This window comes from Gallinula chloropus, assembly GCF_964237585.1.
Source record: "Gallinula chloropus genome assembly, chromosome: 3".
In the NCBI taxonomy this organism is placed as follows: domain Eukaryota; kingdom Metazoa; phylum Chordata; class Aves; order Gruiformes; family Rallidae; genus Gallinula; species Gallinula chloropus.
This window is the reverse complement of record NC_140087.1, coordinates 79,324,150-79,346,114: the sequence shown is the minus strand read 5'-3', so window position 1 is coordinate 79,346,114 and position 21,965 is coordinate 79,324,150.

Sequence of the window (21,965 nt, the reverse complement as noted above, 5' to 3'; positions counted from 1 at the left end):
CTGTCCTGGTGGGCTCTTGACGTCCATCTCCTACCAAGATAGAAGGAAAAGGCAAGATGAGGAATTGATATCATGTGAACTCTCCCTCACAGTAAGTAACTATGGATATTTTTTCTGTTATGACAGAATAAAATCATACCTTTTACATCTTGCTTTATCATAATCATTCTCTTTCATCTGATAGCCCAGTTTTGCAAGACCAGTGACTGCATACTGAAGAACGGTGTGTTGTGGTAAGTAACAGCAGAAACTACCTGATAAATTTTATTTTTCCTTTCTCTTTTGAACTTAGCAGTGTTTGGGGTTTTTTCCAAATGTATTTGTTGTTTAGAATGATAAACTGAATAACTTTATGCTATAAATTCCTTTTGACATCTGTTCACAGGAGGTAACAACGTATTTGATTTGACATGTTAGTAATGTGGCAGAGTTGTTGTTCTTTTAATGGCTGAGACTTGAAAATTTTAATCAGGATTCTAGTTTTTATCCTAGAATAGTGAATTTGAAACTGTTTTTTCTGGGTGGATTGGTTGTGTTGTTTTCTATCAGAAATGTTTACTTTAAAATAATTTAAATCTCCACAGTCTGTTTTCTGAAAAAGAATAAGTTTGTGTAAAAAGTCATAAATAATTGAAAATAGAATTACAACTCCTAACACGTGTTCACCTATTCAGTATTTGGCAAAATGCTATCATGTTGTCTTGTGTCCTTATTTTTCTCCCTGGGTTCTTTTCCTGAAGCCTATGTTTCATGTTGCATTACATGTATTTCTTAAGAGCTGAGAGCATGCTACTTTTTGAGCCCAGCATATAAAGGAGTGTAAAATTCATAAAGCTCCACAAATACACTTCAAATCCAAAATACTATTGCTTTTGGCTAAAGCATTTAGAATGGGGCAGGGAGGATTCTTCCATAAAGTTTTCTGTGGTGAGAGGGTGATGAAGAAATGTTGATATGTTTTCAAGTGACCACTACAGAAATATTTGCTGGTATATGTCTGATACACATGTTCTCTGTGGAAAGCAAATCACAAATGTAAATACAGGCAGAATATAATAAAAACTGGTACCTGTGCAAATCTGTAAGCAATATGTTTCAGCCTGTCCTTAGCTCTTCCATTAATATAAACTAGAAAATCTTTTCAGGTTGTTTATTGTGCCTGTTGAATAATGGAGTTGCCCTGAATGCAGTCTAATTTATTTTAAATCCTAAGGAATAGGGAGGGATTTTACTCTGACAATGATGAGTAATTATAAACATTTGAGTCCACTGTGGACTAGAAGTGTTCAGAATTATTCTTGATGAAGTATTGGAACTGGTCACATTTTTTTTCACTTTTGCCCTGTTTCTGAACTGATCAGGTTTTCTACGTGTGTGTTAATTGCTAAAAAATGCTTCTAATTCTTGCCAATAAAAGGGAAAAAAATACAACTGTTTTTATGAGCTACCCTCCGTTACTTTTCCTTTCAGAATCTCATATTTTTTCAGGCATTTGATCTGTCTGCTTAGGCAAGTCTTCTGTTTCTACACTATGGTTAGATAATTCAGTCTGTTAAAATGAGAAAACAGCCAAAAACATCTAACCCATAATGACTTACAGTATTGCTTTTCAGCATGGGTAATTATTCACTGACTATTTGTGAAGTATTTAGGATTCATAAACATCTTCAGGGCTAAAAACATTTGTCATGCAGAGATGCATAGGCGGTTAATAATGAGCCACAAATAATAACTGAATGAGCTGACAGTGCTTATGACAAAATTATTCACTATTTTGGGGGTATTTAGCCTAGGATTTATAGATACCTGGTGATTTACAGGTTCTAAATGCCAGGTAGAACTGTTGGAACATTTTTCTGATATCCTGGATTGTGTAGACCAGGTACTCCTACCTAGTTATGTTGGATGATGATTCTAAGTGTGTGCATATATGGCTTTAATTCTGCTGAGTGTAGACAAACTGAAAAGGTTTAAGTAAAAGTAAAGGGGGGAAAAGGTATAGTAATTGATGAGGACTAATGGAAAAAAAAGGATGTTTAGTATAATAGTCTCATATTTAAACAGTGCAGCGGTCATGTCATAGTTAAAATTTCTTCTGTATACAAGGTAGAAGGGTTTAGGGGATTTCTTTTTCCTTCTTTTTGCAAAATAGTGTAGATCATTATAGGAAACAGATTCCAGAGAAGAGTGACAGTTGTTTCTTTATAGCAAATGTGATTGTTAATGGAAAGAAATGCAAGACAGCCATCTGTTGGACTGCACAGCAACATGCTTGGTTTCCAGGTCCTGGTGTGGACTGCTGGTAGCCCAGAAAGGGACAAGTACAGTGCTCATTACAGGGACAGATGGTGTTTGTTGATAGTTTAAATTCAGACTGAGCAAAAGTCCATGAAAAAGAAAATGTATGCATGTGAAAATGGGTCCTAGGAGTTTTGCACTTATCTGGGATGCAGGCAGGGCTTTGTCATCAGCATATTACTGGCTGTACAAAGGTTTTCTGCATCTTTTCACAAGTAACAATTCTATAATGCAGGACTATGTGGTGAGCTGCCATCAAAAATGATGGATTCAGTGCTGATCCACTACCTGGGGAGAACAAATGCACAGCTGATCTCAACATGCATGTCAGAAAGAGAAAACTGGCCTATCACTGGACTTGCATGACACCTTCAGGTATATATTGTAAAGAACATACTGGTGAAGATCACAATTGTATTTATCCTTAAAAAGCTGAGTGTACAAGTAGAGTTTGAATTGGGCACCTCGGATCCTCATATTTTGTATATTATTAAAGACCTTTTCCATCATATTGATCATTATTGATACAATAATTAGGTCTTTGGTTGTTCTAGATCTACTGATCCAGATTTATGATTTGATAAATTAGCCTAGTTGCATGTTATTGGCATTCATGCTGAGCATTTGAACCAGTATGTCTTCTTTCTCCTCTAAGACACTCTGCCAAACTTCTATTTCAAACTGATTTTATTCCTTTCTTAGATCTGGGGCCCTTTAGATAGCTTTAGTTCCCAATAGAAAAGAGCTAACTTCACTCTGCTGTCTATCTCCTAGTCTTTTGCATAGTTAGGGACAAAATAGTGAATATACTTGCTCGCCCTCTTGCAACAGTCTTCAGTGTAAGGCTTGAGCACACGTTATCTCTCTTCCAGTTGACAATAACACAAAGGAAAACTCTTGTACGATGGTGCTGGGTGTTTGGGCATGGAATTTGTAAGCCTCTTGCATATTACTGCTGTCACTAGCCATTACAATTGCAAGCTGGTATTCAGCCCTAAGCTCTGAACCAGTGAATTCAATGGAAATACTATCAGTGGTTGTATCTGGCACAAACTGTGCAGTTTTTGAGAGCTCCCTGTCTTGTCTTTTTTTTTTGTCCCTGCTGAGGCCAATTATGCTTAAAGCTAGAAAAAATTCAGCCAGTGATGAAAATCACACCCTACGTGTTCCTCTGAGTACAAATAGATTGAATTTCAATTAAAAATTAAAGTGAAGTAAAAGGTCGCTTGTTAACTCTAATGTAATTTAAAATGGGCGTAAATTAATTTTGTTTCTTTCTCTGTCTTAAAGTTTTATCACTTTTTTTTTTCTAGGTCAGTGAAATCACAAGAGTGGATAACAGCCAGTGGTTGTAAAAGGTAATAGCGAGATGGGCAAGAGTCTGAAGCATAAGAGAGGCATCCAAATAACTGGTTATGCTAAATTACGGAGCAGACTGCTATACTGGTTGATCTGCACTAATGATTTGTTTGCCATGTTTTGTGGCTGACATCCATTGTGAATGTTTGACACGTGATTGCTTTGGTATATTCCAATTGTTTGCAAACACTGAGAGTTTAACCACTGTGTTCCATGTGATAATCAGAAGTCTCATATTCTGAATTCCAGTGCTGTGTCTTCATGATAATTTGACTTAGACCGTGACAGCTTCTGATTGTGATGTGCTTATCCTATAAGGATCAGCTGACATTGAACTGATACTACTGGAAGGACAAGGGTACCAACTGGGGCCAGCTTATTAGCACCTCTACAGATCTTACACAGAATTATATAGAGAGAATTTACTAATTATAAATTGTACAGCCCCAAGTAGAGGATCAGAATTACTCTTTCATTATGACCATGTGCACTTAATACACAAAAACATTTGTCCAAATTCATTGAACAATTCAATTGGAAAGTCATTCTAGTCTGTGTGTATTACAACTATTAGAATAGCAATAATCATTATGTTCCACTTGCTAACCAAGAATTGTCTTACCTGAACAAGACCCCTAAAAGGAGAGAAGAAAAAGGTTATACCGTTGCAGGGGAGATGCCTGACAGATTGTATGTTGTTTTTAAGAAAAGCTGGACTTTCTGCTATGAAAGGTTTCATTATTGCTTAGTCAGCAAATTGTAACAACTGAAGGTCTAGTCTGGTTCTGATTTTGTTATACTTAATATGAATTTCATGACTTTGCCTCCATTTTAATCTATAAAGCCTGGATTTTCCCCTTTAATTTAAATGACCTGGGTTTGAAACTGATGACTGCTGCTGTTTGAGGGTGTCCACTTCCAGAAATTCCTGGGGAAGAGGGGCTGACCCCTTACCTCAGAGGAAGGTACAAGTTTTAACCTGCATAAATAACTTTATTTTCAGAAGCAGTGTGGAGTAGGATATAGGAATTGATGAATCCATTCATATTGAAGGCAAGGAAAACATAAAACAGTTTCCACAGAATCAGATAATAGCTACATTGCTTACAGAAACCAAAAGAAAAACCCTCAGAAATTTGGGACCAAAACCAAACCAACTTTTTTAATAGAACAGAACAGCTTCCTAGCAATTATGAACATTTCATTCTGCTAACAACCTTCTCCAAGCTTTGCCTTTGACCCCAAAACCAAAATAGAAGAAGGTTTTATGTTTGTCACTCAAGACAGATGAGTTTGTTAGGGCAAGATAACAAAGGTGGATTATGTCACTGCATATACCGAAGGGGAAGGTGACACTTCAGTGCTTGCCTCTGGCTAAGTACATAAGGCCAGTCCTATATTCTTATCTAGGCACAAACTTTCTGCTTATCTTACAATAAATGAAACTGACTACTTGTCTTTGCTATGGCTGAGGCAGCTTTTTCCCCTCATTTTGCCTCAGAGTAACTAATACACCTTAGCATTCCTGAGGTGAAACACAGTGAAGGAAAGACACTTCAGTTTACAAGATCAGTGCTATACATCTGCCTAAGGCTGACTTACCTATATTTATCTCACAGTAAAACTGAAGTACTTTGACATTGCTCTCTTTATTGTCTTTTAAAAGAAACAACCAAATAAACCAAACTCACACAACCTTGTGTGTGCTAATTACCCCAGTTAAAACACAGCACATCTTGAATGAATGAATGAACTGTATCATTCACAGGTTATGCTAGTATGGAGATCACAATGCTGATAGCACAGTACTTATCTTGGAAGTAATTTATCTTTTCCAATGGGCAAGCAGTCTCCCTCCTTCTCCTGGTTCATTATACAATTGTATATTTCAATTTGATTCATTCTGTTGTTCTTCTCAGCAGATGTACCTGTTCAGATTTAGCTACTTCTAAAGTGCTTATCCAGCTGTGGGCTTCCTGTGCTGCTGTCATCTGCTCTTCACCGAAGCAGGTGTAATTAACATAGGCACAGTTCTTAATAGATCTGCACAATTTACCCTTCTACTCCAGAGTGGCAGCCTGAGATTTTCAAACATCCCTGCACTTAGACAAATTTAATTTCCCATTGTTTTTATTTAGTTGAGTTTTTTCTGTTCTAAACATGAATTAATAGGTCAGGATCCTGATCCTATTCCTGTGCCACTCAACTTCTTCATTTCACTGTACAATGAAAAAACACCTATATATCATTGTATATAGGTGTTTATAGATGTATATAGGTCCCTAACTTTAAAACATCACTCATTTATTTTCCTAAAAGTTCATCTTGTCCTTTCTTGACATACCTCTCAACAACCCCCTTTCTAGTTACATTGCATCGAGTGTCCTGAAGAGAGCTGTAGTATTATGAAGACTTCGTAGCGCACAGTCTCACTTCATGTTAGCACAAAGGTTGACCATAATTTTGAGGTCAATAAAGTGCATGCAGTGTTTCAGCTCTGAGTCTCTTATGCATTTCTAGAAGACTTTTCATTCTACTAAAGTGAGTGAAGAAGTTGATATGTATCCAATCCTTTCCAATATAGACTAGAAAAACCTACTGCCTCACCAATCTGAAAAACCTTCCACTCAGTGTGAATTTAGTTTCACTTCCTCAACTTAATGGTAAAATAAACGTTATCATCTTCTTTCAAAAAAAAATTACGTCTAGATTTGATCAGAGCCACTCTTGCAATTGCATTAATCTATGCTAACAGTGGCAGTTCAGAAACCAAAATTAAAGACAGCAGAAGCTTTTTTTAACATAATGCTCTCAAACATAAGCATATTTTTGATAAATTGGCCAATTTTTCTGCTAATTGTGTGACTGTCCCAGAAAATGAACAGTGAATTCTACATTCTGTAATTCTTTCATGACACTTTCCTGTAAAAGTCATTTGATTAAGCAATTATTTGACCCAAGATATTTATTAATTTTTTAGATTAAACAAATTGTTCTGAGTATTAAATATACTGCAGAAATTGAAAACATATGCTTGAATTTCTAGTCTTAAGTCATGACACTCAACATTATCGCATCATCCAACTGGCACAATCCAAGCCAGGGCAGAAATTAAAATCCACAGAGATGATGATGTGTGTGCATACGCTGTCTTTTAATTTTAAAGTGTCTAGACATACATATGTGTTACCCACTGTGGTCTCAGGACACTTTAATGTGTAAGGAAAGAAATGAAATGGGTATATTTTTGGATGTTGAAATGTATGTATGTGAGAGCAGGCTAGAATTCAAAGGCTTGCTAGGCACCAGTATCTGCAGTCTGTGCAGCAGCAGATCTGCAAGTACCGCCCAGCTATCATTTTTCAACAGTTCTCTGAAAAAAGGAACTGTGACTTGAGTCACTCACAATATTCTGTTTCTTTACCTGCAAATGAGTACTTCTCCTGATGATTTTAGGCTGCATCCAAGTTCTCCATTGTAATAAGCCAGCTACATTTTCTCACTCAATTTATAGCACATAGCTTTTTGAGGGGCAGGTCATACTAAGCAGTGTAAGCTAAAAGCATGTTCTTTTATGACCGCTTTACCCTTTCTTATATAGAATCACCCCTGCTTGTATTTAAAGCTCACAAGTAGTGATATTTCAGAATGCTCTAAGAGTATCTGATACAAATAGACAAGCAAGGTTCTTGATTTAGCCAAAACCTATTTCTCTGACAGCATAAAAATTCTTGAAGAAGGTGAAAATAGCTGCAAAGGTGATGCTGTAACTTTGCTGAGACTTTTTCCTTAATGGCTAGGTTTTTCTCTCAAGGACCACTTTAGGCTTAAGGTGCTTTTAAGTAAAAGTGCTTTATTCAGTATAAGGTTCCAGCTAGCTGTAATTGGTACGAGCTTTTCAGCGAGATTCAGATCCCGTCCTGACAAGTTCAACCTTTAAAGTTCCTGTCTTCATATACAGTCGGATTGTGCAGCAACGAGGCTCCTCTAATTTAAAGCAAACACTGCAATGGTCTATTAATGATCTTCTTGCCCCTTCCCTGCAGAGGAACTGAACCCCTGTAATTCAAGAAAGGCTCTTGGCGATGTCTACAGTATCAGAGTTGCTGTGCCAACACTGCTGCCAGTTAATATTTCCTTTGGATAAATGTACTTTCATCAAAATCATTTTCTGCAGGACTATTTCCATCCCAACCATACTGTTGACAGATAGGTTTGTAAGTGTTTTAAAAAAAAATCAATGAATTGATTTTGTTTGCATTTTCTTGTTTACTTTTCTCTTTCTGATTTCCTTTTATTTTGGCAGAATATTATGGTATATTTTCAGGTTTAATACCAAATTATCAAAGGCATTTCAGAATTGCCATTCTGTTTAATATTTCAAAAGTATGCATTTTTGTCCAAAGCAGGACAAAATAAAATAGTGAAAAGATGGAGTATCCAACAAGATGGAAATATTGTAGCTGGTTTAGTGTTCCCATTGGTACTTTTGAGCTTCAAAGACCTGATTTAGTGCCCACCAAAACAAATTGGATTATTTCTCTTGAATTAAATGACTTTGGACTTGAATATCAAAGAATTTTCAAACTGATTAAAGAGGTCAAGAAGTATTTTTTCTTTCTTTCTTAATTTTAAATATTCCTGGCGCTGTCTCCTATGAAAACCCCACCGGCAGGAGGAAATGTGCAGCAACCATCCACACTTAACATGAGAAAGTGAGAGGGCTCCCAGTTTCTACACTGAATCACAACTATGCCAGAGGATTGGTTTAGCAATACAGGTGTTGTGATGAAATCTTCTTGTGAGATTTCCAAAGAGCAGAAAGACAGAAAAACAGACTTTCCATTGGAAATAATGGGGTTTTTTTTGCAAACACTTGTCTTTTATGTATTTTCACTATGCTTTCAAAAGAAAATGATGATGGAAAGCAAAAATAATACTAGGACTCCAATGCAAATCCTGGGTTTCTATTGCAAAAGAGCTTTTTTTCCTTGACATGTCAATGTTATTTCAATTAGAGCACTGGAGCCTCCTAAGGAAGCAGAAATAATTGCAGAGCTGTGTTTCATACACATTCACAGCCATCAGAGGTCAGTACAAGTTCATTCATCTGAGCAGTTTTCAAGGGCCTTTATTCCTTCAGTTTTACATAACAAGTTTTTGATAAATATGAAAATGAGCCTTCATGTGTGTGACATCTTACTAAATAAGAAGATTCTTGGGAACTGTAAAAAGCTAATGAAGACAAATTATATGCTTACTCTAGTATCTTGACACCATATAGCATGTCAGGAAAAGTTCTGCTTTGTGTTTGGTGTTATTTTGGGATTATAACTCAGTAATCACCAAAGGAATGGAATGAGTGGAATAGCTGTACCAAGTGCTCTTCCAAATTTTGGTTAATGCCCGTGCCTTGTTGAGATCTGTTTGACTTTAATCCTACTGGTTATGAAGCTTAAGCTGCTAAAAATGAGCACGGGTACAGCTACACCTTCCAATGTATTATTTCAGCAGTTTATTTGAGCCAAATATTTTAATTACCACAGTGAAATGCCAACTAAATAAATAGTCTTCAGTTAAAGAGAACAATGTTTAAAGGCTACATTCTATAGATTTATAACTGATTTTACATTTATTTAAGAAAAACCCTAAACTGCTAAAAATGCAAAGTATAACAAAACACTGAGGAATAGAATGTTCAGGAAGTTCTAAACTTATTTTCCCAAAACAATAATTACTTCTGTATCCTTCTGATTCTGTTTCACTAGTGAATTTTCTATAAAGGAACAGGAATAAAATTTTATTTGTCTGTAGTGTGGGACAGTGAAAGAAAGACAGTGAATCTAGCATTTTAAGTCCATGCTGCAGAAAAGGGCTGAGAATCTCCATTATGAATCTGACAGAGAATGTGTTTGAACTTCTGTCTCCCAGTATAAAAATTCTCTATCAGTTATTGGATATCCTTCTAGACACAAATTCAGAAGGTAAACAAAAAAAAAAAGAAAGGTAGCTAGAATTGGTTTAAGTGTTCAGAAAAAAACTTTCTAAGCAATTTTGGGTTTGAGCTAAAAGAAATATTGATAAATAGAAAAAAATCTATGAAATATGATTTTAGTTCCCTGGACAGCAGGAATAGTAATGTGAACTGCTTCTTATCTGGAACTAAGCTATGAAAATAAACTCCAAGTGTAAAAGGCCAGTTGAAAATTAAAAATGAAATTTATTACCTTGGTTTCATTAGAAGAAATGCTGAACTTCAGTCTCAGAGTATAATAAATATTACAAAATGCTGCATAACCAGAATTGCCAAGGCTTCATGTTCAACATGGATCTCACTATATTGGTTATTTAACTTGAAGTTTAGTTCCCATAGCCATTTATCACCTTAAAATCTCAGTTTTCATTAAGAATCCACGTTGTATCCTTTGGGCCTGCAGAGGATCAAATGAAAATACAAAAAAGCACTAACTCAAGTGTTCCTCTACTGTCATTAAAGAATTTAAGGCTAATCACACAAAGTCCCATTGCTCCAGGAGAAAACACGAAACACCAGTAGACTATTGATATAATTGGCAGTTGGCAACGCTGAGTGTGAGAATCCTCTCACAGCATCAGTCTCAAATGTGAGTCCTATAAATACATATTAAGAGTACCAGCTTTGAACTGACAAGGAAACCTTCATTGTCCTGGTAAATGATTTAGGAAATCACAATATCTAATAAAATACACCCTCCATCAGGATCAAACATCATCACATATGCCCTGAGGTCTCAACAAACACTAAATAAGACAGTATCCTGACTTCCATTGCTACATCAGCTACTGTTAACCAGAAAGTCTTTCCTTTTTATTGGTGTTAGCTCAGTAGGAATTGCCTATCTTGTATTGCCAATAGCAAAACTTGGATTTTATTGAAGATGATGCTGAGAGTGATCAGTAGTCGGAGTTCTTGTAACGTCCATTGACAGTTCTGATGTCTGGAAAAGAGGAAATATGAGGATGGTTTGTTTGCTCTTCTATACTATATTATGCTGCTTCCCTAATTTAATTAAAGTATTGCCCTAAGAATTACGTGGCAAGTGGGTTTGATCTAAAACCTTTTGTGCTTGATGTTAGGGTGAATATCTACAGTTTTAGAGTTTTTTAATATTCAGTAAGATACAGAGAAGTAAGCTAGTAAGAATATAAACAATCTTAAACTAGGCCTAGATAGACTCTGATCTGAGTCTGTTCAGGTGTAAATCTGAATCTAGACAGAATGCTTAGAGTCAACAGAGCTCTGTAAAGGCACATGTGTCTTAGGGAGAGGACTGTGACTCACTGCAGAGTTATCACAGGATTTTTCTTTCCCCTCTAGATTTTCGTTTCACTTGGAACTACTGATTTTGTGTGTGTATTTGTATCTTTGTCTAAAACTCCAGACCTGGGTAATCTTGAACGTATTGCGAAAGTATTGCATTTTCTATTGTTGAGGAATTCTGGTTAGGTCAGAGAATTTTCTTGAGAGATCTTTTAGTCAAACCCAGATCATCAATAGAGCAACAAGTTATGGACTAGGAGAGCACCAAACTAAGTAAAATTGTGCTAGTCTTGAATCTAATGATATAATGATTGAAGAGTAGTGATGTCTCCTGGCAGCAGAAATCTAGTGATGCATATTTAATCTTCACACTGTTTTAAAAGAGTTTAGAAAAGTAGGAGAATTCTGAAGTTCTTGTGTGTCAGAGTAGCACATGCTGTACTAATGGTGTTGGGGTAAGTCAGTCCATAGGGCTATAGAATCCGGTCTCGCTGGATCTGTTTAATAACTGCAGTCATCTAGGGCAGCTGGCAGCTAGGGCAGTAAAAAGACCATGCCCCCGGTGTCTCCATTACAAGGACAAGAAATCTTAGGAACTAAACTGTCTGCTAGGGCTGACAAAGGAAATGTTTGGGTTCGAAACAAGATAGCTACTGTGGCAAAGAAGGAAGGAATAAGGCATTTTTCCTCATTTCTTTCACAAAGTTACAATAGTAAACCTCAGTCTCCAGAATTTCTCCTGCTAGTTCTCAATCCCTGCTCCACCCCTTTCCTTTATATACCTGTTTTCAATGAAAACAGTCTATTAGGCTTCCACCCACCCTCTGTTCTCTCCTTCCCTGCTGAGTATTCAGTTTTGGCTAATCCCAGTCAGAAGTCTTGTGTCATCTCTGTTCTATTTTTAGCATGCCTTCTTCCAGCAAAGAAAAGGAAACTGCAAAGAAACTGCATCAATGCCACAGTGCATCTATGATATCAGCTGCTGTTTGCCAGCGTAGTGAATATCAGGTGAGGAAAAGAACTACTGCAGGTAAAAGGGTGGTTTAGATGTCTATTAGATACAGTGAAAGGGCTGGAACTGATGGACATGCACTAGTCTTTGAGCAAGTTGTAGCTGATCATTTAATAACTTGAAATCTTAACAGCACTGGAAAAGCAGCACCAAGACCTCCATCTTGGGTTATGGCCTCATGTACAGGAAAGGCTGCTTTCAAGTCCAGTGCAAGCAGTCGGCTGCTAAATGTAGGTGCAAGAGTCACCACCCAGGCTAAGGGATGAATATGTGTGGCTGGAGAGTAGAATGAGGCTTGCCTAAATGTACTCTAAGGCCTGACTCAACCTCCAGCGCTATAAAATTTGCTGCTTTGTTTCACATAGGGACTTATTTCAAAAGAGAACTACAGAAACAGAAAAAAGCAACCTTTCATTCCGCTTGTTTACTGAGGTCCATCAAAATGATCTTGCATAATGTTAGGGGTTATATGGAATATAAAGCAAATTAACACCATAGGAAAGAAGCTTTAGCTTTTTAGTACGCCAATTTAAAAACTCCCATCATAAACTGTGAGAATGAGTGTGTTTAATGAAACTCTAGAAACTGAAACTAATGCTTGAAATAAAGTCTGATAATCTGGGAAACCTACACATGTGGTATATGTACCAGCTTTGAGTTGACCTCTTGGAGTCCTAGCTCCTGAAACATGGCAGTGTCTTTGGAATATCAAAATGGGCTGCTAAAGCTTCTGTAATAAATGCAGGGTGCATCACACTTGTATGCTAAACCTTAAATATGAATGACCCCAAGAAAGGAACAATAACATTTTCTTTTGTTGGCAAAATTATATAGTGTGATTAAATATAAGTCTTAGAGCAACTCCAAAAACCATCGGTCTCAGAACTTTGTGGATTTTAAAAATTCTTGGCATAATGTTGTAATGTTGCCTTTCTTGGGTTTGGGACCAACTTTTAGGATAAATTTTTAAATTCTCATTCACCATCTCAAACTCCCATTTGACCCTTGGTACCACTTCAAAGCTCCACTGACTTCAGCAAGGCATGAAATTGAGAAAGAATTGCAGCAAAGTCTGCTTAAAACAGAATTGCAACTGAGTCTGCAAAGCCACAGATGGAGCAAAACTCCCAAAAGTGAAAAAAAATCTGCACAAGTGAAAAATAGATCTGGAAAACCTTTTGAAAATATACAGTAAGTACGTAAAGTGAACAATAATTTGGATTTTTTCCATCTGTTTGACAGTGTAGTCAGCTACGTATGTCAACCATAATAAAGTATCATGAAGCAACTGAATGAAACATTTTTGGTTTTTATAAAGCAACCAAACTACCAACTCTTTACTATAATAATTCAGAATAAACACATATTTTTTTCTTTCTCAATCTGTATTGATGGCACGAACTGAAATGATGAATAACAAAGCTAAGGGAAACAAGGCTATAGATAGCCCATATCCGGAGTCACATTTAAAACTAAAATGTGAATCTGTGTCATATCTTGAAATTATTTGCTCAGTGGTAATGGTGAAGGCAGATATTCTACTATATCATGTCATTAAATTTATAAAACAGTTAATAAAAAGTTGCTGAAGCATAACTACTACTTGGATGATTGGAGCTATTGGCCTCACTGGGTCTAATCACATGAAGTGCTTCATTGAATAAGTAAGAGCTGCAAAATAGAGCAAAAAAACCCCCAAACCTGTAAAATCTAACACTTCTTGTTAGATTTGGGGTATTTTACAATGCTATGTTTTCTTTTTTTTTTTAAACTGGGTAGCAGTACTAGTTCTCATCTGTGCCTGCATAAATCTGATGCCTCCGGAAGCACCAAACAATTACATTACAAGAACAATAAGCTGTGAGATAATTTCTTAATTTCCCATTCAGAGACTGAAATTTCGTCATATAATAAGGTTAAAGCTATGTCTTTTAGTTCAGTTTTATTAGTAAGACTAAGGTGATTTCCCAGTTAAAGTATCAGTTGTCTTAATGTTCCAGATGTTTGTAGCTGAGAACAACTTGTCTAAATTGATGTGGTGATGACACAGAGAAGCAACAGATGATACAGAGCTGTCTCTCCTAGAAACAATGAAAATACCACAGTCGCTTGTTCCAAATTATGGAGCCCAGAAAAAAAATAGCCTGACTGGCAGGAGGTATTAGAAAAGCAGGCTGAAATCTGCCTTGGACAGCTAAAGAGATTACATGGCTATGGATCACATTGCTGGTGAAAGAGGTCAGTAGACAAATGTCCCAGAAAGAGTTTTGCCTCTACCTGATCCTTATAAAGATCTTTCAGGCTTGGGCTTGAGTGTGTAGTTCTACTGCAGTCAGTTACAGTAATTACAGTAGAATTGCAGGTTCAACTTTCTGATTAAATACTAGAGTAAGAATGTGGTAATGACATGATACTTGTAACTGGAAGAAGCCAGGGCAAAAGGGCATGCTAGGTTTACTTGTGCTTACTGCTGTATTTTTTGCAGCAGGCTCTTAGTTACTGCATTGTTTTTCTTTTTTCTGTATTGCTCCTGGTTTTGTCTGACCATGACATTACATTCATTTTTTATTACATTTTTAAAATTTTTGTATCAGAAGATAGGGGCAGAGCTATATCAGTTGTGCAATTTGTAAAGTCTCAATCCTTGCAAGGAGATTAAATTGCCAGGTGCCACAAATGCCCTGGGACTGAGTACAGATTCCTAACGAAATATGTGTTCATATACCAGAAATCCCAACAAGCATTATGAGTACTTACAGCTAATTGACATCTGGATACTCACAGAGAAGAAGTTTGGGCAATATTGCTTAAGAAACTGGAGGACAGTATATTTATATTCTTATATCCTGTCATCTTATCGTACATCATGTAAGAACAAGGAGATGCAAAATTTGTAACTGAAGAAGAGCAGATTTTGTTGTTTCAAAAAAAAGGAAACTTTGTGACTGTTTTCTACTCAGGCTTGTAGTACAGGTTGTGGTAGAACATCAAAGATGTTTTTGGTGTAAGATATTTGTTGGTATGAGTCTTTATGAAGTTTCCTCTGTGGCTTGCTGAGCACGTTGTTTTTGTCAGGGTGTACTTAGAGTTCGGAAGTAATAAGACTATTCACAATGGTGTACAACAAAAAAACAACCAAAAAAGTGAAATCACTTTCTTGGTAAATCAAAGTGAATAAAATTAATTGGTTTGTCCAGATTTGAAAGTGAGATGTGGATAAACTCTGATCACCCCTTTTACAAGAGATAAACTGCTTACCTGTTTTACTCTTGACTGTTCTAGCCATGTTGAGGCTGTCTGCCAGAAGATTGAGTCAAAAATGGAAACTGGCAGTTCTTGTGTGAAGGATATGAATAGCACGCTGAATGTAGAAGTCTGGGGATTCAAACCCAAGGTAATTCTGATACTTTTTACCTAAAAGCAGAGTAGCTTGTTTCTGTGTTACCTTTTATTACCTGACATATAAAGCTAAGTAGGTATTTTCAGAGGAAAATGCAACCCTGACTGAATTTCCAGTAGCTCAGGTTATGATAATGGCAGACCGTTAAAGCAGAGTACACATGGTTTGAGGATTTAAGTTTTATGGTAGAATAAACAGAAGGGAAAGGAAAAAATTAGAAGCCTCAGTTTGCAAGATCCAAAATCAGTGGTTATATGCAAAATTTTAGACCAAACAAAGGATATTATAATTTAATTTTCATCTTACTAATGCTGAAAAAAACCCAGAAGAAACTATGAAAATAGTGGTAGTAACGATGAAACACCTGAGGATCTTAACCTAAATTTTAATAGGCCTAAATGGTCCAGACAAGCACAGCCCTACAGTATTAATTGATCTCCAAAAGTATCTGTAAGAATCACATGCCAAGAAGAAACTCCAAACTACTAATCACAGTAACTGAATTACTCTGAACCATGATGCTTTTCCTTCATAGCACAATAGGTCTGATTAACTAGTGGAAACTTGGCTGCCTGGAAGCATAGTGCTGTTGTTTTCTTACAGACTCCTTTATTTACATAACTGAGCTAAAGCAGCCTTCTGATTTTAAACAGGGAAAATACAGTTTATTAATTTTATCTAAACCCTGGTCTGGAATAGTAGTTTTCATTAATTGCTCTGGAATACAAACTGAAGATTTGGAATGTGTGGTTTCATTATATTGTTAAAGAGTAAGATCCAGAGTGATGTGTGCATGCTGATACATGAAGCTTAAGACTCGTTATGGCATCCCAGTCTTTGATCTTTTACTAGTCTATAATAAATGATTTATGGACTTACTTGTCTCAAGTGTTTTTCAGATGTGCACCAACATTTCACCTAGTGGCTGATACACTGCTGACAAAAGTTAGGATTAAAAAATCGTTAGAAATTTAATATTTCTTCCACAACAGATAACTTATTAACACTGCTGTTACTCCACTGATAATATATTGACTTATATGATGCATTATTATAGTGCAAGAGTAGAATGAGACTTCAACCCTAATTGAGGAGAGAATGACATCTGTGGGTAGCAAGAAATATGATGTACTTCAGCGACATATTGAAGTGGTAAAAGCAAAATGCAAGAAACAAGACACCTAAGTAAAGATCTTATTGTCCAACAATTGGATGATCTGGCATTCAGACATACACCAGTGTCCTGCATAACTAAAATTAGAAAAACAGTTGTGCTTAGTTTATGCATCTTCTTTCAGCCACTGGTTTTGCTCCGAGAAATATACCTGGAGGTTTCAAAATATCTCCTTACAGCACTGGAACATTAACACTAAGTGCATCCAGGGAGGGTTTAGTAGAAGGCAGAATTAAACTGAGAAATATTATGCATATTTGTTTAGTTTGAGGTTTTCAGATATGTCAGCTGTGATTGAGGATACTCAAGTTATCAGTGACAATCAATTATCTGGCAATTCATGTGGTCATATCTGCTTTGAATTAACTTCACTAGTGCACACAACTGTCCTGGTTGCACCATCAAAAAGCAACATTCTCTGTTGTAGAATATTGTGCTTTTGAAGAAAAAGATAACTGATTTCCAGTGTTATATAAGCACTTGGAGGTGTGATTGGAGCTCCATTATTTTCCATATATACGATGAGAGTCTTGTTCTGAAGAGCCTACAACAAATTTGAAAGAAAAAACATAGAGCTGGTGGAAAGCCAGATTCTAAACATATTCTGCACCAGCAGTGTGCAAGCAACATAATAAAGCATCTGCTCCAGTCTGTGATGTTTGAGCTTCCCTTTGAAAACACATGCTTTCCTGTAGGCTTGAGGAAAGTTTCCCTCCTTTCTCCTCAAAGCGAACAATTAGTAGAAATGTGTCTTCATTTACATTACCAGCACTTCATCTCTCAGCAGCTGTTCTGTCAAAAAAATCTTGTCTTTCACTGGTACTTCTCCTCAGTCCCTTAAGGCACAAGTTTCTGAGATAAGAAGGGTCATTTGTTTTTAAAACATTTTCTGATCCCTTCATGAATATAGTTAGTGTAATCAAGCTGTTAAACTGAATTCACCCCTGACTTCATAGGAGTTTTAAGCCTGAAGGAAAGTTTTTGAAAGCGTATGCAACTGCCAGCCTGGGTGGTCTAACAAGTGTTCATACAGGGTGCCAAGTTCTGCACATCTTTTCAATGGCTGTATTGATTTATGCCTGTGTACTGTAGACATCATGCTCAGACCAGTTCAGTGACTTCACTCACATCAAAGTAAACCTTTGATTCCCAATAAAGACTCATATATAGCATTGCTTTGCTGTTAGTCCGTGATGTGCAGAGAAGGGCAACCAGGCTGGCGAAGGGGCTGGAGGGCAAATCCTACAAGGAACGGCTGAGGGAGCTGGGGATGTTTAGCCTGAAGAAGAGGAGGCTGAGGGGAGACCTTATCACTGCCTACAGCTACCTGAAGGGAGGTTGTAGAGAGGTGGGTGATGGTCTCTTCAGCCAGGTGACAGGAGATAGGACAAGGGGAAATGGCATGAAGCTGTGCCAGGGCAGGTTTAGATTGGATATTAGAAAAAAAATTTTTACTGAAAGAGTTGTCAGGGCCTGGAACAGGCTGCCCAGGGAGGGGGTTGAGTCACCATCCCTGAATGTGTTCAAAAAAAGTGCAGATGAAGTACTTAGGGATATGGTTTAGCTTAGGATGGGAATGGTTGTACTCGATGATCTTCAAAGGTCTCTTCCAACCTTGTGACTCTGTGATTCTGTGATCATAACTGAAAATCTCTTACACTCATGCAAACATTTTTTATTAGTGCTATCCAATATGAATTCTTAGAAATTCAGTAGCAACTCTGTTTCTTTGTGAGGGTTTGGGGTTTTTATTTTTCTGAGCCCACTGATGATTTTGTAGGCAAGCAGGATGCATGAAGATCAAATGCTCCTTATGCATTACTGAGAGCCTATCCAGAAAAATACATTAAAAGGAAGGAAAGAAAGAAACAAAAGATTGTGATGATAAAGCAATACAGATTAAATTCAGATGGAAAATGTAAAAGATCAAGTCTCTGCCTGCTTTGTGCTGTTTCCCAAGAGATTCCCTTGGGCCATCTGTCAAAGAGAGAACTGGAAAGGATTAGTGAGGTGTGTCAAGTTTCAATGACACCTCTTCTGGACTGCTCGGAGCTGGATTTTGGGGGGCTTCTAGAATTTATTTTTCCTTTTAGAGACAGGGGATCAGATAGAGGGGAGGGGACAGAAAATGCCAACTGCTTGAAAAAATGTGGAATTTCATCTTTTCTTTGTGGAAGTGCTCTCTTCATGCACCTATGTGCATGTGACTTCCCACAGATCCATGCTACTCCTAGAGGTATGAACCTGAAAGAAGGTTAGTAATGCCCTGGGCTGTTGCTATACAAATTTACTATAGTTTTTCAAGGCCAATTTGGGGAAAAAAAACAAACAAAACAGTTGAGTTTTTTTCATTGCAAGACAGTTCCATGGAGCTCTGCAGTTTCATAGTGTACCAAACAAAATTTCCAGTCCTTTGCAGACTCCTCAAACATGTGAATCCATGTGTAAAGACTGCAAGTTTCTAGAATAGGGTTCCTTTCCTCAGGTACCTTTATCTGTGATCCCTAAGAAGTTCCTGCACCCTGGTAGTTCACAAGCTACACTGAATTTTCTGAAAATGTCTCTTTTGGAAGATGTTTCAGTTCAGGAGCCTAGAGTTATGTTTCAAGCTATGAAGGAACACTTGTCCATCCACTAGCCCTTAAAGGGGTCTCCATCCCTTTTAAGATTTAGTTGCAGCTTGAGGTGTGCAGGAAGGACCTCTGCCTGAAGAATGGCAACCTCCATGTCCCTTAGAACAGGAGCAGGGTTGAGGAAAACTCATCAAGACTTGATATGCACTTGTAGAGCAAATATTAAAGAAGTTTACACAAGGGGGGGAACCCTAGTTTCGTAGCACACGATAGTCATTCACACATGCTGACAGATAAGATTGCTAAACTGTTATTCTTGCCTCACTCAGGTTTTTATAACAAGCAATCAAGTGACTGTGCGAGTCTAATCTGTCTGTTCATCCGCTGGGTCCAACAGCAGGCTGTGGTGCAGGAGGTGTAAGCATGTCAGGTTGCACCCTCCAGGTCCTCGCCTGCTCCCCTGGCTCTTGGCTCCCAGGGCTTTAAGCTCATCTTTCAGAGCTGGACATGGCTTCTTGCACCTGCACTGCTGGCTGTGCTTTTCCTGCCACAGTGTGAGCATTTTTCAGTGAACTCAAAGAAATTGGGGTTTTTTAAGTGATGCGAGATTATCTTGTTGGTAGGACCTTCCTGTTCTGGAGATCTCAAAGCCTCTCTCCTAGAATTCCATGCAGCCCAGCAAAGCTGTAACATGTGCACATTTTCCCACTGGTTGATCTTTCCAACCATCCATCAGTTCCCCCTCTACTTCACTCCTGGTGAGCCTGTTTGTGCCTTCTCTCCCCTCCAGCTCCAAGACTGCAGACATGAGAAAAAGGCAATCGTGCCAGCCCCAGGGCTCTGCAGAGGATGCACAGATCTGCCAGGGTGAGAGAAGCCTTACCTGTTGTATCATGTCCTCTCTGTTGCAATGCTGGTTGCATGTGTCTGGCTATGCCATGGTCTTGGTTCTGGGATGCTCAAGGGTTACTTCCTGACCAGTTTCAAAGCATTTTGAATATCCTTCAAGGGGCAATTGTGCAAGGACACTTGAGGGGGTTCATCAACATTGATGTGCATTTCTACACCCAGGTGTAGGGTGATATCCCTTCTCATTCCTGCATAAGTATTGGCAGATAAGGCTTAGAGCTGCAAACATGTATTAGGGCTTCTTCCATGTGAAAGTTTAGGAAGCTTGATGAATTTAAAAAGACACACAGGGAGATGACTAGCCAACTGACACCTGGTACTTGTTTATGTTTCTTTGGTGTTATGGTGCCTCCCTATTTGTTAATTTATTTCTGCCTCACTGTTGTCTCTATGTCCTAAATCACTTACATATGCAAGATAGGAATTGCCTCTGATGTCCTTGTGTGCACAGGTACCAAACATACTGGGTAAGTCATCAATGGTGCACAGAATTTGTAAGGTGGATTTCTGTTCTAAGAGAAGTGATTGAGAGAGCAAGAAAGCTTTTTAACTAACTCCACTACTGGACAATGCTCTGCAGCTGATTCAAACTTTTAACAAAACAATGGAGTTAGAATCCTGGATTTTTCAGCTTCTGATTGACATTGGTGTCTGTCCAGTGAAAATAAGTACAAAGTGTTTAGATGTCTTTATAGATCCTTATTGTTTCATGTGGCATGTAAATTTGCATCTGTCATGATCTGAAGTTATCAAGATCTTGCAAGTAGATTGCAAGACCATTTCATAACTATGCCGTAACTAACTGTTCTCTGGGATGAACAGGAATCTTGTGAAAATCCCTCTGGCTTATGGCATTACAGTTTTCTGGTGATTGGCTCTTGCACTTTCTTGCAACATGTACCTTTTTTTATGGGTAGATAGTCCAGCAGTGCTATTATAAATGGAGACCTTGTGGCCACTCTAATGACACTTAATGGTCTGACTGGGTCAAAAGTCCAGTGGAAGGTTAGATTGTTTTGTCCCAATTTCTTGAGTGCATCAACAGAGGTCACGTTTTTAACATATTCTATGTAACAATGGTAGTGCATAGAAAAAAAGTGATTTTCTCCAAATAATAAGAGGCTTCTTAGACAAAGCCCAACCTTTCCCTGTTCTCTCTACTCTGCTAATTAATTGCATATATTTTACTTCACTTTTGTGCCACAATCCTCAGCAGTTTGTCTCAGAGCATTTACAAAGGATTTAAACACTTTTGCCCTGATCTCAAAAGGTCAGTCAGCGAAGGCTCAGTGGCGTTAACCTGATAATGACAAAGCAAGGGGTAAAACCTAGATCCCAGGAAATCATTGGTGGCTTTCCTACAGTTTTATAGCTGTTGTAGGTAGGCTTTACAAACTTCACTAACATCTATGTAGAACATGGTGTGTGGTCTGCTAGTAACCTTGGAAATTCACCAACTTCTTGTCAGGATATGAAGGGTACCTTTGTTATTTCTGACCAGTACCCAAGCCACTAAAGTGAAGCATATGTATATCTTAATAGGATTGGGGTGCCCTGCAGTTAAATACACACAGTTCCTCTACAATCAACATAGTAAATTTTTTCCTCCCACTACCCAGAATGGTAAAAAGAGGCAGGGTATTGGTGGTGGTGGTTTGGGGGTTGCAAAGCAAGTAATTATTGAGTCCTTCCTCCAGTGTCCAGGCAGCAAAGACTCTCATATTTTTGAGTAAGAGATTTAGATGCAGCTAATGAGTAGCATGACAGATATGGATATAAAAGCCAACAGATGGCTCCGAGTAAGAAAGACCTCTGAAGGGCATAATTCAGCATGTTTTTTTTCCTGCAGGAGAAATACCACATCCTGTTTACAGATTATCTGTTTGGTTTTGACCAGACTCATCCCTTCTATAAATCATTTGCTCTGAATGGAATCAAAG